This window comes from Bombina bombina, chromosome 1 (assembly GCF_027579735.1).
Source record: "Bombina bombina isolate aBomBom1 chromosome 1, aBomBom1.pri, whole genome shotgun sequence".
In the NCBI taxonomy this organism is placed as follows: Eukaryota; Metazoa; Chordata; class Amphibia; order Anura; family Bombinatoridae; genus Bombina; species Bombina bombina.
Window position 1 is genome coordinate 15,726,050 of NC_069499.1, and position 14,873 is coordinate 15,740,922.

Below are 14,873 nucleotides of genomic sequence, written 5' to 3' on the forward strand. Positions count from 1 at the left end.
TTAAAGTCTGAAAAAACACCTTATTTATAGTGAAAAACATGCTAAAAAGCAATCGATTTTAAAGCCCACAATAGTGTCAACCAGCATAGAGCCCTAAATATAAGCCATCATTTTATACAAAGTCTAAGAAAAAAATGGCTTACCTATCCCAGAGGGAATTTCTGATAGTCTTCTAGCATTACATGGTCTTGTTAGAAAAATGACTGATCATACCTGAAGCAGTTAAGCCTGCAAACTGTTCCCCTCAACTGATGTTCTCTGGTTTCAACAGTCCTGCGTGGGAACAGCAATGGATTTTAGTTACTGGTGCTAAAATCATACTCCTCTCAACAGAAATCGACATCACTTTCTGCTGTAGAGTAAATAGTACAAACCGGCACTATTTTAAAATAAACTCTTGATAGAAGAAATAAAAAACTACAACTAACACCACATACTCTTTACCACCCCCGTGGAGATGCTACTTGTTCAGAGCAGCAAAGAGAATGACTGGGGGGGGGGCGGAGCCTGAGGGGAGCTATATGGACAGCTTTGCTGTGTGCTCTCTTTGCCACTTCCTGTAGGGATTGAGAATATCCCACAAGTAAGGATGAAGCCGTGGACCGGATACACCAATATAGGAGAAAATGGGTACTTAAAATCACTTGCAGATATAAGATATGTACAGTGCTCAAAAGAGCTTGATGTCTGATAGGCACGTTGTATAGATTAGTTCGCCAATTTGGCCGGAACTGGGGGGCTCTTGTGCAGATATCCCTCATACAGTCATTGTAAAATGTCAAACAATACTCTGACTTTGTAAGTCCAATAAAGACTCTAAAAATGATCCCTAATGCAATACAAGGGAGTAAATAAGAAACCGGTCTTATTTATTATATCAGTATTGGATTTAGTTATAAAATAATTTGTGCAGTAATTCTCAGATATAAGCACACTTGTAAAGCAAATTTGCTTCCTCTATATACATTACTGTAAATCACATAGTGTGTGTAATAGTAAATGTATTGATAATGTTTGTATAGAACCTCTATAAGTTTATGATTGGGTTATATATATATTTTCCCAAGCTCTTGTGAGTTAAACTGCTGTGTGTTGCAGCATCTTAGAGGACATTAGTTAAGTCAGTATTTGTTGTTCAGCCTATATAAATAATAAGTTATGTTGCACTTATATTATTTAACACTAGAGGGTAGTGTTGTATAACTAATGATAGAGGAAAAAGGGAACAAAAATCTGTATCTCTTAATAACAATAACTTATTGGAATTATTAGAAGCAAAATTATTTAAATGAATTCACTGTAGTAGTGTACAAATTTATTATAACTTATCCAAAGAGAAACTCTAATAGTTATTTGTAGCAGTAACCATATTGGAGTGGTGAGTGTTCATGAATGTGTACGCTTGTACATATGCATTTGGTGGAATCACAGTGAAAGGCTGAATATCCAGATTGTCATCAAACACTCTCCCACCAATAGCTACCAACCTCCACTGTTATGGGGCTATATACTAGTATGCTACCCCAGTTGCAACATACATTTTTATTAAAAAAACATTTTGAGATCAAGTGTAAATATGCGTTAGTAATTAGTGAAGGTTACTTCATATATAGGTATCCGACAGGCGTTGTAGTACTTAGCTTAATCAACCCCGTCAAATCTGAAGATTCTCTAATATATGTAGGCTTGCTATTATGTGAAAATGACTGCAGCCTAAGAGATAATAGTATATCCTAGGAGTATAGTTCTAAATATCAGTTATACAACCTTTGTGCGCGGAACAAATGAAACTGACAGTTTCTGTCCGTTAGATGTATATTGAATACAATGTTTCCTAGCAAAGTCTGAGTATACACAAGTGTCAGCTCAGACAACAATTATTATTAGACTTATACTGACACTTGTGTATACTCAGACTTTGCTAGGAAACATTGTATTCGATATAATAAATAACACCGGTTTCTTATTTACTCCCTTGTATTGCATTAGGGATAATTTTGAGTCTTTATTGGACTTACAAAGTCAGAGTATTGTTTATGACATTTTACAATGACTGGATGAGGGATATCTGCACAAGAGCCCCCCAGTTCCGGCCAAATTGGCAAACTAATCTATACAACGTGCCTATCAGACATCAAGCTCTTTTGAGCACTGTACCTATCTTATATCTGCAAGTGATTTTCAGTACCCATTTTTAATGAATTCTAATAAAGTTTTATTTTTAACCGTTTATGATTAAACTCCTACACCATTATAATAACTTAGGGGAATAGAGTGCTATAAGTGTATTCTTTCAGTTTCTGTTCATACACAGCACCTATGGGCTTTCTTTAAACAGTATAAGGCCAACCGAATATCATTATAAGCCCTTCTCCATCGTTCATCTTTAGTAGTGCCATCTTTTCCGTATTTCAGCAGAAAGTCCTTAGTCGACAGCAAATAGAATTTAAGAGCCCGCACAACATCTAGGTTGTGCAGCAAACGTTCCTTATGAGGAGGAGGATTAGGACAGAGAAGGAACAACAATTTCTTGATTAATATTTCTATCTGAAAGAAACAACCTTAGGAAGAAAACCAAACTTGGTACGAAGAACTGGCTTATCTGCCTTAACTGCAAAGCTGAGTTCCGAAACTCTCCGAGCAGAAGAGATAGCAGAAGTAACAAAACCTTCCAAGATAACTTAATATCTATGGCATGCATAGGCTCAAACGGAGCCTGTTGCAAAACTCTAAGAACAAGGTTAAGGCTCCAAGGTGGAGCAACAGATCAGGCACGTCCGCCAGACGCTTGTGCAGCAAAATAGATAGAGCAGAAGTCTGACCCTTCAGAGTACTGACAGACAACCCCTTCTCCAAAACCTTCCTGGAGAAAAGAAAAAAATTCTTGGAATTCTGACTCTACCCCAAGAGTATCCCTTGGATTCACACCAATAAGATAAATACTCTGTATCTTATGGCAAATCCTTCTAGTAACAAGCTTGCAAGTTTTATTCATGGTCTCAAAAACCATGCTTAAACAGAACTAAAGAATTCAATTGTCAAGCAGAAAGCTTCAGAAAAATGAAAGAATGAACCCTGAATTAAAAAATCCCTCCTCAGGAACAACCACCAAGGTGGAAGAGATACATCCCAAGGAACCACCAGGGATCCTAATGGAGCAGCCTGCTGATCTCTAGACCTTTAAACGTAAAGAGAACAATGACGTACTGTCATCTCCAACCACAGCACCCCCCATTTGAGGGTTAAACTGGAGAACACCTCCGGAGGAAACATCCATTCCCCAGAAAGATCAGACTCTCAAGAAGTCTGCTCTCGGTATCCACTCCTGAAATGCGAATATTGGATAGAAAACAAATGTGAGCGTCCACCCAAGGAACCACCCACGCCAATAAGGGCTAAGGAACTCCAGGTCCCCCGGTTGTTTGATGTAAACCGATGGATGAAAATGTCTTGGACAACGAGGCCCAGTCATCCGAACATTAAAGATCTCTCTCAACTCCAAGATGGCCATGGAATAGCAGACTCCTCCCAAGTCCATAGTCACCAACCCAACAGGCTAGCGACCGTGGTCACTATTACTCAGGAAGGTCTCCGGAAGCATGTGCCCCGAGACAGAAGCTCCTAAGAAAATACAATTCTGGAGAATGTGGGCAACGATCCCACTACCTCTCGCAAGTCAAGTGAGCGCTCTAGCACTAAATCCCCTCTCTGATCCACAGGAAAGAATCTCATACCAACAGATCCAGATCTATCCTCCTAGACAGAGCTACAAGATCCCCAAGTCCACTATCCAAACATGGATAACATCAGACTCTCAGATGGAATCGAGCAAAGGAATGATGTCCAAAGAAACAACCATCAGTCCATTAATCTCCATACATTGATCCACAGAAGAGTCAAACAGAGTACCGAAAGAGGAAATAATCCTCTATTTTCAGAGATAGAGAAACTAAAATGGTCCCTAAGACCACCACCCTTGTGGCTGGAACAAGGAAACTAATTTCAGATTCACTTCCCATCTGTGGGAAAGAAGACAAGACAACAAGATCTCTGGATGAGAGTTTGCTTGTTGAATAGAGGTGTCTGAACCATTATGTCGTTCAAGAAGGGCACCACAGCAATTCCCTGAAAATTGATCACTGCCAAGATATCCCCCTCTTGGAGCTGTGGCAAGGCCAAAGGTAAAAAAACAGAAAAAAAATTGACAGGCAAATCTCAGGACTTGAAGGTACACCTTCCTCCAGGTGTATGGCCACCATAAACTGATCATAGGACAAAAAATTCCCTCTTTATCAGGAAACACGAACAGGGATGAAATCATCTTAGACCATGTTCCCATACAGAAAATGGGACAATCCTTCACAAGGAAGAGAGAGGTCCCCAACCGCACTTCAAAAATGCCTCGCTTTTACCTGACCTGCAGATAATTGAGAGGTGAAACCTGTCTCTGGAAGGAAAGGTATAACGCTATACAATAAACCTGAGATACTGTGTCCGCAGTCTGGGACATCTCATATCCATGATTGAAGATAAACAGAGAATCCAGCTCCCCACCTGGTCCGATCCCGGATTAGGGGGCAAACTCTTTAAGTTCTATTCATCTTGTAAAAAGAAAAACCAGAATCCAACAAAGTCTTAACCTTGTAAGGAAGCGCCAGAACCTTGGACTCAAAGGAAAAAAAAACACTGACCAAGATATCAAGATATAGCCACAATGCCCCACGGCTAGCACAGCTAAACCAGAAATATTAGCTCCTAGCTTAAAAACCAACATGGTAGCATCGGAAAGAAAGAATTGGAGAGCTCAAAGGCCATAATTTTGTACTGGATCTCCTTCAAGGAGTCCTTCCAAAATGGCATCAGACAAGAAGGCACACCAGTAAGGTGCCGCACTTGACCAGTGACCATAAACTTCCATATAAGCTGTCAGCTTAGACCACGGATCCTTAGAAGAGTAGCTATCCTCTAAAGGAAATGAAGTTCTCATAGCCAGAGGAGAAATGGTCTCTACTACTTAGGCACCGTGCAACATGATGAACGATGGAGACAGCGACAAGAAACATCTTGTAAAGACAGGAGAGAGGGAGAAGATTTCCGACCCTTACTACTCCCATTCCTGTGAAAAAAATTGCTGAGCATGGTCTGTAACAGGAAAAAACTTCCACAGAGGAATACTAGTATGAATAAAAAGTACTAGACTCTTAAGGATCGACAACGACAGGCATATTGAAGTCGCTCAAAGTAGCCAAAACTACCTTTAACAAAAACACAAAGGTATTCAAGCTAAAAACTGAAGGTACCACATCAGCATCAGATAAAGGAATTATACTGTCCGAATCTGAGATTTCACCCTCAGAAGCTACCGAAGTATCCACTTCAACAGACGTATGAGGGAACTCAACTTGAATATCAGCAAGTGTAGCAGAAACCTTACTATCTGAATCACAAACTTTCCTCTTTCCATTTTAGCATAGGAAAGGCAGATAATGCCACAGATACCACAAAGTAATCTGTAGGCAAGAAAAGCTCCGCCAGGAGACTGAGGGGAACTGCAGGGCACTGTGTATGTGACGCCATAGCGGCTTGGGACGCTTGAGGAGAAAGCTGTGGCATTGCCTGAACAGCATTATCCAGAGAGACAGAAGGCTCATTTGAAATCAAAATCTATTGTTTATTTGCAAACATGAGGTACCAAATAATATGCATTGGTGATCAAATTAAGAATTTCTACACCAGGCAGACTAATGATTAAAATGACCTGTACTGTCACTTTAAATATCAAAACAGTCAAAAGATTGCAATTGAAACTTAGGTTTCACTACTAGCGTGTCATATTGTGTTTTACTGAGTTACACTGTTAGCGTGTCACATGTGTTTTACTGAGTTACACTGTTAGCGTGTTACATGTGTTTTACTGAGTTACACTGTTAGCGTGTTACATGTGTTTTACTGAGTTACACTGTTAGCGTGTTACATGTGTTTTACTGAGTTACACTGTTAGCGTGTTACATGTGTTTTACTGAGTTACACTGTTAGCGTGTTACATGTGTTTTACTGAGTTACACTGTTAGCGTGTTACATGTGTTTTACTGAGTTACACTGTTAGCGTGTTACATGTGTTTTACTGAGTTACACTGTTAGCGTGTTACATGTGTTTTACTGAGTTACACTGTTAGCGTGTTACATGTGTTTTACTGAGTTACACTGTTAGCGTGTTACATGTGTTTTACTGAGTTACACTGTTAGCGTGTTACATGTGTTTTACTGAGTTACACTGTTAGCGTGTTACATGTGTTTTCACTGTGTCTCACAGAGTTACTATAAGCAGGCAATATAGAATTACAGTTCACAACACCTCCGATTTAAAGGGCCATTAAACCCACAATCTTTCTTTCATGATTCAGATAGAGAATAGAAATTTAAACAACATTACAATTTACTTCCATTATTTATTTTGCTTCATTTTTTAAATATCCTTAGTTGAAGAAAAAGCAATGCACATGGTGAGCCAATCACGCGAGGCTTCTATGTGCAGCAACCAATCAGCAGCTACTGAGCATATCTAGATATGCTTTTCATCAAAGAATATCAAGAGAATAAAACAAATTAGATTATATAAGTAAATTAGAAAGATGTTTAAAAACATAATTTATGTAAGAACTTACCTGATAAATTCATTTCTTTCATATTAGCAAGAGTCCATGAGCTAGTGACGTATGGGATATACATTCCTACCAGGAGGGGCAAAGTTTCCCAAACCTCAAAATGCCTATAAATACACCCCTCACCACACCCACAATTCAGTTTAACGAATAGCCAAGAAGTGGGGTGATAAGAAAGGAGCAAAAGCATCAAAAAAAGGAATTGGAATAATTGTGCTTTATACAAAAAAATCATAACCACCACAAAAAAGGGTGGGCCTCATGGACTCTTGCTAATATGAAAGAAATGAATTTATCAGGTAAGTTCTTACATAAATTATGTTTTCTTTCATGTAATTAGCAAACGTCCATGAGCTAGTGACGTATGGGATAGCAGATACCCAAGATGTGGATCTTCCACGCAAGAGTCACTAGAGAGGGAGGGATAAAAATAAAGTCAGCCAATTCCGCTGAAAAATAATCCACAACCCAAAACAAAAGTTTTAATCTTGATAATGAAAAAAACATAATTTATGCTTACCTGATAAATTCCTTTCTTCTGTAGTGTGATCAGTCCACGGGTCATCATTACTTTTGGGATACCAATACCAAAGCAAAAGTACACGGATGACGGGAGGGATAGGCAGGCTCTTTATACAGAAGGAACCACTGCCTGAAGAACCTTTCTCCCAAAAATAGCCTCCGAGGAAGCAAAAGTGTCAAATTTGTAAAATTTGGAAAAAGTATGAAGCGAAGACCAAGTTGCAGCCTTGCAAATCTGTTCAACAGAGGCCTCATTCTTAAAGGCCCAAGTGGAAGCCACAGCTCTAGTGGAATGAGCTGTAATTCTTTCAGGAGGCTGCTGTCCAGCAGTCTCATAAGCTAAACGAATTATGCTACGAAGCCAAAAAGAGAGAGAGGTAGCAGAAGCTTTTTGACCTCTCCTCTGACCAGAGTAAACGACAAACAGGGAAGACGTTTGTCGAAAATCTTTAGTTGCCTGTAAATAAAATTTAAGGGCACGAACTACATCCAGATTGTGCAAAAGACGTTCCTTCCTCGAAGAAGGATTTGGGCACAAGGATGGAACAACAATCTCCTGATTGATATTCCTGTTAGTGACTACCTTAGGTAAGAACACAGGCTTAGTACGCAGAACTACCTTATCCGAGTGAAAAATCAAATAAGGAGAATCACAATGTAAGGCTGATAACTCAGAGACTCTTCGAGCCGAGGAAATAGCCATTAAAAATAGAACTTTCCAAGATAACAACTTTATATCAATGGAATGAAGGGGTTCAAACGGAACACCCTGTAAAACGTTAAGAACAAGGTTTAAACTCCATGGTGGAGCCACAGCTTTAAACACAGGTTTAATCCTGGCCAAAGCCTGACAAAAAGCCTGAACGTCTGGAACTTCTGACAGACGCTTGTGTAACAGAATGGACAGAGCTGAGATCTGTCCCTTTAAGGAACTAGCGGATAACCCCTTTTCTAAACCTTCTTGTAGAAAAGACAATATCCTAGGAATCCTAACCTTACTCCAAGAGTAACCTTTGGATTCGCACCAATATAGGTATTTACGCCATATTTTATGGTAAATCTTTCTGGTGACAGGCTTCCTAGCCTGTATTAAGGTATCAATAACCGACTCAGAAAAACCACGCTTTGATAAGATCAAGCGTTCAATTTCCAAGCAGTCAGCTTCAGAGAAGTTAGATTTTGATGTTTGAAAGGACCCTGAATCAGAAGGTCCTGTTTCAGAGGTAACGACCAAGGTGGACAGAATGACATGTCCACCAGATCTGTATACCAAGTCCTGCGTGGCCATGCAGGCGCTATTAGAATCACTGATGCTTTCTCCTGTTTGATTCTGGCAATCAATCGAGGAAGCATCGGGAAAGGTGGAAACACATAAGCCATCCTGAAGGTCCATGGTGCTGTCAAGGCATCTATCAGGACCGCTCCCGGATCCCTGGATCTGGACCCGTAGCGCGGAAGCTTGGCGTTCTGTCGAGACGCCATGAGATCTATCTCTGGTTTGCCCCAACGTGGAAGTATTTGGGCAAAGACCTCTGGATGAAGTTCCCACTCCCCCGGATGAAAAGTCTGACGACTTAAGAAATCCGCCTCCCAGTTCTCCACTCCCGGGATGTGGATTGCAGACAGGTGGCAAGAGTGAGACTCTGCCCAGCGAATTATCTTCGATACTTCCATCATTGCTAGGGAGCTTCTTGTCCCTCCCTGATGGTTGATATAAGCTACAGTCGTGATGTTGTCCGACTGGAACCTGATGAACCCCCGAGTTGCTAACTGGGGCCAAGCCAGAAGAGCATTGAGGACTGCTCTCAATTCCAGAATGCTTATTGGAAGAAGACTCTCCTCCTGATTCCATAGTCCCTGAGCCTTCAGAGAATTCCAGACAGCGCCCCAACCTAGTAGGCTGGCGTCTGTTGTTACAATTGACCAGTCTGGCCTGCTGAATGGCATTCCCCTGGACAGATGTGGCCGATAAAGCCACCATAGAAGAGAATTTCTGGTCTCTTGAATGTAATGAAGGACACGGCATGCATTTTGAAGTTTTGTTAACCTGTCCTCTGTCAGGTAAATCTTCATTTCTACAGAATCTATCAGAGTCCCCAGGAAGGGAACTCTTGTGAGTGGAAAGAGAGAACTTTTCTCTTTGTTCACTTTCCATCCATGCGACCTTAGAAATGCCAGTACTATCTCTGTATGAGATTTGGCAGTTTGAAAGCTTGAAGCTTGTATCAGTATGTCGTCTAAGTACGGAGCTACTGAAATTCCTCGCGGTCTTAGTACCGCCAGAAGAGTGCCCAGAACCTTTGTGAAGATTCTTGGAGCCGTAGCCAGTCCGAATGGAAGAGCTACAAACTGGTAATGCCTGTCTAAAAAGGCAAACCTTAGATACCGGTAATGACTTCTGTGAATCGGTATGTGAAGGTAAGCATCCTTTAAATCCACTGTGGTCAAGTACTGACCCTCTTGGATCATGGGCAAAATTGTTCGAATAGTTTCCATCTTGAACGATGGAACTCTTAGGAATTTGTTTAGGATCTTTAAATCCAAGATTGGCCTGAAGGTTCCCTCTTTTTGGGAACTACAAACAGATTTGAGTAAAACCCTTGTCCTTGTTCCAACCGCGGAACTGGATGGATCACTCCCATTAATAAAAGATCTTGTACGCAGCGTAGAAACGCTTCCTTCTTTGTTAGGTTTGTTGACAACCTTGACAGATGAAATCTCCCTCTTGGGGGAGAGGATTTGAAGTCCAGAAGGTATCCCTGAGATATGATCTCTAACGCCCAGGGATCCTGAACATCTCTTGCCCAAGCCTGGGCGAAGAGGGAAAGTCTGCCCCCCACTAGATCCGGTCCCGGATCGGGGGCCCTCAATTCATGCTGTCTTAGGGGCAGCAGCAGGTTTTCTGGCCTGTTTGCCCCTGTTCCAGGACTGGTTAGGTTTCCAGCCTTGTCTGTAGCGAGCAACAGCTCCTTCCTGTTTTGGTGCAGAGGAAGTTGATGCTGCTCCTGCTTTGAAATTACGAAAGGAACGAAAATTGGACTGTCTAGCCTTGGCTTTGGCCTTGTCTTGAGGCAGGGCATGACCTTTACCTCCTGTAATGTCATCAACAATCTCTTTCAAGCCGGGCCCGAATAAGGTCTGCCCTTTGAAAGGAATATTAAGCAATTTAGATTTAGACGTAACATCAGCTGACCAGGATTTTAGCCACAGAGCTCTGCGTGCCTGAATGGCGAATCCTGAATTTTTAGCCGCAAGTTTAGTTAAATGTACTACGGCATCTGAAATAAATGAATTAGCTAACTTAAGGAATTTAAGTTTGTGTGTGATGTCATCTAGTGTGGATGATTGAAGTGTCTCTTCCAGAAACTCAAACCAAAATGCTGCTGCAGCCGTGACAGGCGCAATACATGCAAGAGGTTGCAATATAAACCCTTGTTGAACAAACATTTTCTTAAGGTAACCCTCTAATTTTTTATCCATTGGATCTGAAAAAGCACAGCTATCCTCCACTGGGATAGTGGTACGCTTAGCTAAAGTAGAAACTGCTCCCTCCACCTTAGGGACCATTTGCCATAAGTCCCGTGTGGCGGCGTCTATTGGAAACATTTTTCTGAATATAGGAGGGGGTGAGAAAGGCACACCGGGTCTATCCCACTCCTTAGTAACAATGTCAGTAAGTCTCTTAGGTATAGGAAAAACGTCAGTACTCGTCGGTACCGCAAAATATTTATCCAACCTACACATTTTTTCTGGGATTGCAACTGTGTTACAATCATTCAGAGCCGCTAATACCTCCCCTAGTAACACACGGAGGTTCTCAAGCTTAAATTTAAAATTTGAAATGTCTGAGTCCAGTTTATTTGGATCAGAACCGTCACCCACAGAATGAAGCTCTCCGTCTTCACGTTCTGCAAACTGTGACGCAGTATCAGACATGGCCCTTGCATTATCAGCGCACTCTGTTCTCATCCCAGAGTGATCACGTTTACCTCTTAGTTCTGGTAGTTTAGCCAAAACTTCAGTCATAACAGTAGCCATATCTTGTAATGTGATTTGTAATGGCCGCCCAGATGCACTCGGCGCTACAATATCACGCACCTCCTGAGCGGGAGATGCAGGTACTGACACGTGAGGCGAGTTAGTCGGCATGACTCTCCCCTCGTTGTTTGGTGAAATATGTTCAATTTGTACAGATTGACTATTTTTTAAAGTAGCATCAATACATTTAGTACATAAATTTCTATTGGGCTCCACTTTGGCATTAACACATATAGCACAGAGATATTCCTCTGAATCAGACATGTTTAACACACTAGCAAATAAACAGCAACTTGGAAATACTTTTCAAAGTAATTTACAAATAATATGAAAACGAACTGTGCCTTTAAGAAGCACAGAAAATATTATAACAGATAAAATAATTAAGTTATAGCATCAATCTTTGTCAGAATATACAGTTTTAGCAAAGGATTGTTCCCCTCAGCAAATGATAACTAACCCAGGCAGCAGAAAAAAATACACAAATAAACGTTTTTTATATCACAGTCAATACAATCAGCACAGCTCTGCTGTGAATGATTACTTCCCTCAAAAAAGACTCTTGAGATCCCTGAACTCTGTAGAGATGAACCGGATCATGCAGGAAGAAAATGAACCTCTGACTGAGTTTTTCTGATGCATAGTGAAAGCACCAAAATGGCCCCTCCCCCACACACATAACAGTGAGAGGGATCAGTGAACTGCTCTAATTTAAATCAAAACTATTGCCAAGTGGAAAAAAAGTGCCCAAAACATTTTTTCACCCAGTACCTCAGAGAAAAAAACGTTTTTACATGCCAGCAAAAAAACGTTTTACCTCAATAATTAATTGTCATTTAAAACCTATTGCAAGTCCCTGCAAAATAGGTTAAGTCTATGTATACAGTTTAAAAGCCAGAGAAGTACCATTTCCCAGAAAACTGAAATGTAAAATATACATACATGACAGCCTGATATCAGCTACATCTACTGCATTCAAGGCTGCGTTTACATTATAACGGTATGGCAGGATTTTCTCATCAATTCCATGTCAGAAAATAATAAACTGCTACATACCTCTTTGCAGATTAATCTGCCTGCTGTCCCCTGATCTGAAGTTTACCTCTCCTCAGATGGCCGAGAAACAGCAATATGATCTTAACTACTCCGGCTAAAATCATAGAAAAACTCAGGTAGATTCTTCTTCAAATTCTACCAGAGAAGGAATAACACACTCCGGTGCTATTATAAAATAACAAACTTTTGATTGAAGATATAAAAACTAAATATATCACCATAGTCCTCTCACACATCCTATCTAGTCGTTGGGTGCAAGAGAATGACTGGAGGTGACGTAGAGGGGAGGAGCTATATAGCAACTCTGCTGGGTGAATCCTCTTGCACTTCCTGTAGGGGAGCAGTTAATATCCCACAAGTAATGATGACCCGTGGACTGATCACACTTAACAGAAGAAAACTGAAATTATAAGCAGAAGAATCAAACTGAAACAGCTGCCTGAAGTACTTTTCTACCAAAAACTGCTTCAGAAGAAGAGAAAACATCAAAATGGTAGAATTTAGTAAAAGTATGCAAAGAAGACCAAGTTGCTGCTTTGCAAATCTGATCAACAGAAGCTTCATTCCTAAACGCCCAGGAAGTAGAAACTGACCTAGTAGAATGAGCCGTAATCCTTTGAGGCGGAGATTTACCCGAATCTACATAAGCATGATGAATCAAAGACTTTAACCAAGACGCCAAAGAAATGGCGGAGGCCTTCTGACCTTTCCTGGAACCAGAAAAGATAACAAATAGACTAGAAGTCTTTCTTTAGTAGCTTCAACATAATATTTTAAAGCTCTTACTACATCCAAAGAATGTAAAGATCTCTCCAGAGAATTCTTAGGATTAGGACACAATGAAGGAACAACAATTTCTCTACTAATGTTGAATTCACAACCTTAGGTAAAAATTTAAATGAAGTCCGCAACACCGCCTTATCCTGATGAAAAATCAGAAAAGGAGATTCACAAGAAAGAGCAGATAACTCATAAACTCTTCTAGCAGAAGAGATGGCCAAAAGGAACAGAACTTTCCAAGAAAGTAGTTTAATATCCAGAGAATGCATAGGTTCAAACGGAGGAGCTTGTAAAGCCCTCAGAACCAAATTAAGACTCCAAGGAGGAGAGATTGACTTAATGACAGGTTTGATACGAACGAAAGCCTGTACAAAACAATGAATATCAGGAAGATTAGCAATCTTTCTGTGAAAAAGAACAGAAAGAGCAGAGATTTGTCCTTTCAAGGAACTTGCAGACAAACCTTTATCCAAACCATCCTGAAGAAACTGTAAAATTCTAGGAATTCTAAAAGAATGCCAGGAGAATTTATGAGAAGAACACCAAGAAATGTAAGTCTTCCAGACTCGATAATAAATCTTCCTAGACACAGATTTACGAGCCTGTAACATAGTATTAATTACGGAGTCAGAGAAACCTCTATGACTAAGAATCAAGCGTTCAATTTCCATATCTTCAAATTTAATGATTTGAGATCCTGATGGAAAAAAGGGCCTTGAGATAGAAGGTCTGGTCTTAACGGAAGAGTCCAAGGTTGGCAACTGGCCATCCGAATGAGATCCGCATACCAAAACCTGTGAGGCCATGCTGGAGCCACCAGCAGTACAAACGAACGTTCCATTAGAATTTTGGAAATCACTTTTGGAAGAAGAACTAGAGGTGGAAAGATATAGGCAGGATGATAATTCCAAGGAAGCGACAACGCATCCACTGCCTCCGCCTGAGGATCCCTGGATCTGGACAGATACCTGGGAAGTTTCTTGTTTAGATGAGAGGCCATCAGATCTATTTCTGGAAGTCCCCAGATTTGAACAATCTGAAGAAATACCTCTGGGTGAAGAGACCATTCGCCCGGATGTAACGTATGGAGACTGAGATAATCCGCTTCCCAATTGTCTACACCTGGGATGTAAACCGCAGAGATTAGACAGGAGCTGGATTCCGCCCATACAAGTATCTGAGATACTTCTTTCATAGCCTGAGGACTGTGAGTCCCCCCTTGATGATTGACATATGCCACGGTTGTGACATTGTCTGTCTGAAAACAAATAAACGATTCTCTCTTCAGAAGAGGCCAGAACTGAAGAGCTCTGAAAATCGCACGGAGTTCCAAAATGTTGATTGGTAATCTCGCCTCCTGAGATTCCCAAACCCCCTGCGCTGTCAGAGATCCCCATACAGCTCCCCAACCTGACAGACTCGCATCTGTTGAGATCACAGTCCAGGTTGGACGAACAAAAGAAGCCCCTTGGACTAAACGATGGTGATCTATCCACCACGTCAGAGAGTATCGTACATTGGGATTTAAGGATATTAATTGTGATATCTTTGTATAATCCCTGCACCACTGGTTCAGCATACAAAGCTGTCAGACGTCTCTTTTCTGTTAGAGACAAGGTCATGGACACTGAATCTATTTGAAAACCCAAAAAGGTTACCCTTGTCTGAGGAATCAACAAACTCTTTGCTAAATTGATCCTCCAACCATGTCTTTGAAGAAACGACACAAGTTGATTCGTATGAGATTCTGCAGAATGTGAAGACTGAGCAAGTACCAAGATATTGTCCAAATAAGGAAATACCGTAATACCCTGT

At 40.8% G+C, this 14,873-nt stretch overlaps 1 protein-coding gene across 1 annotated transcript in view; it reads right to left on the reverse strand.

Annotated features, from left to right (window-relative positions):
- The window catches only part of CEP170B (centrosomal protein 170B), a 325,448-nt gene that overhangs the window by 67,579 nt on the left and 242,996 nt on the right, over positions 1 to 14,873 (reverse strand). The gene's annotated exons all lie outside the window — the stretch shown is intronic.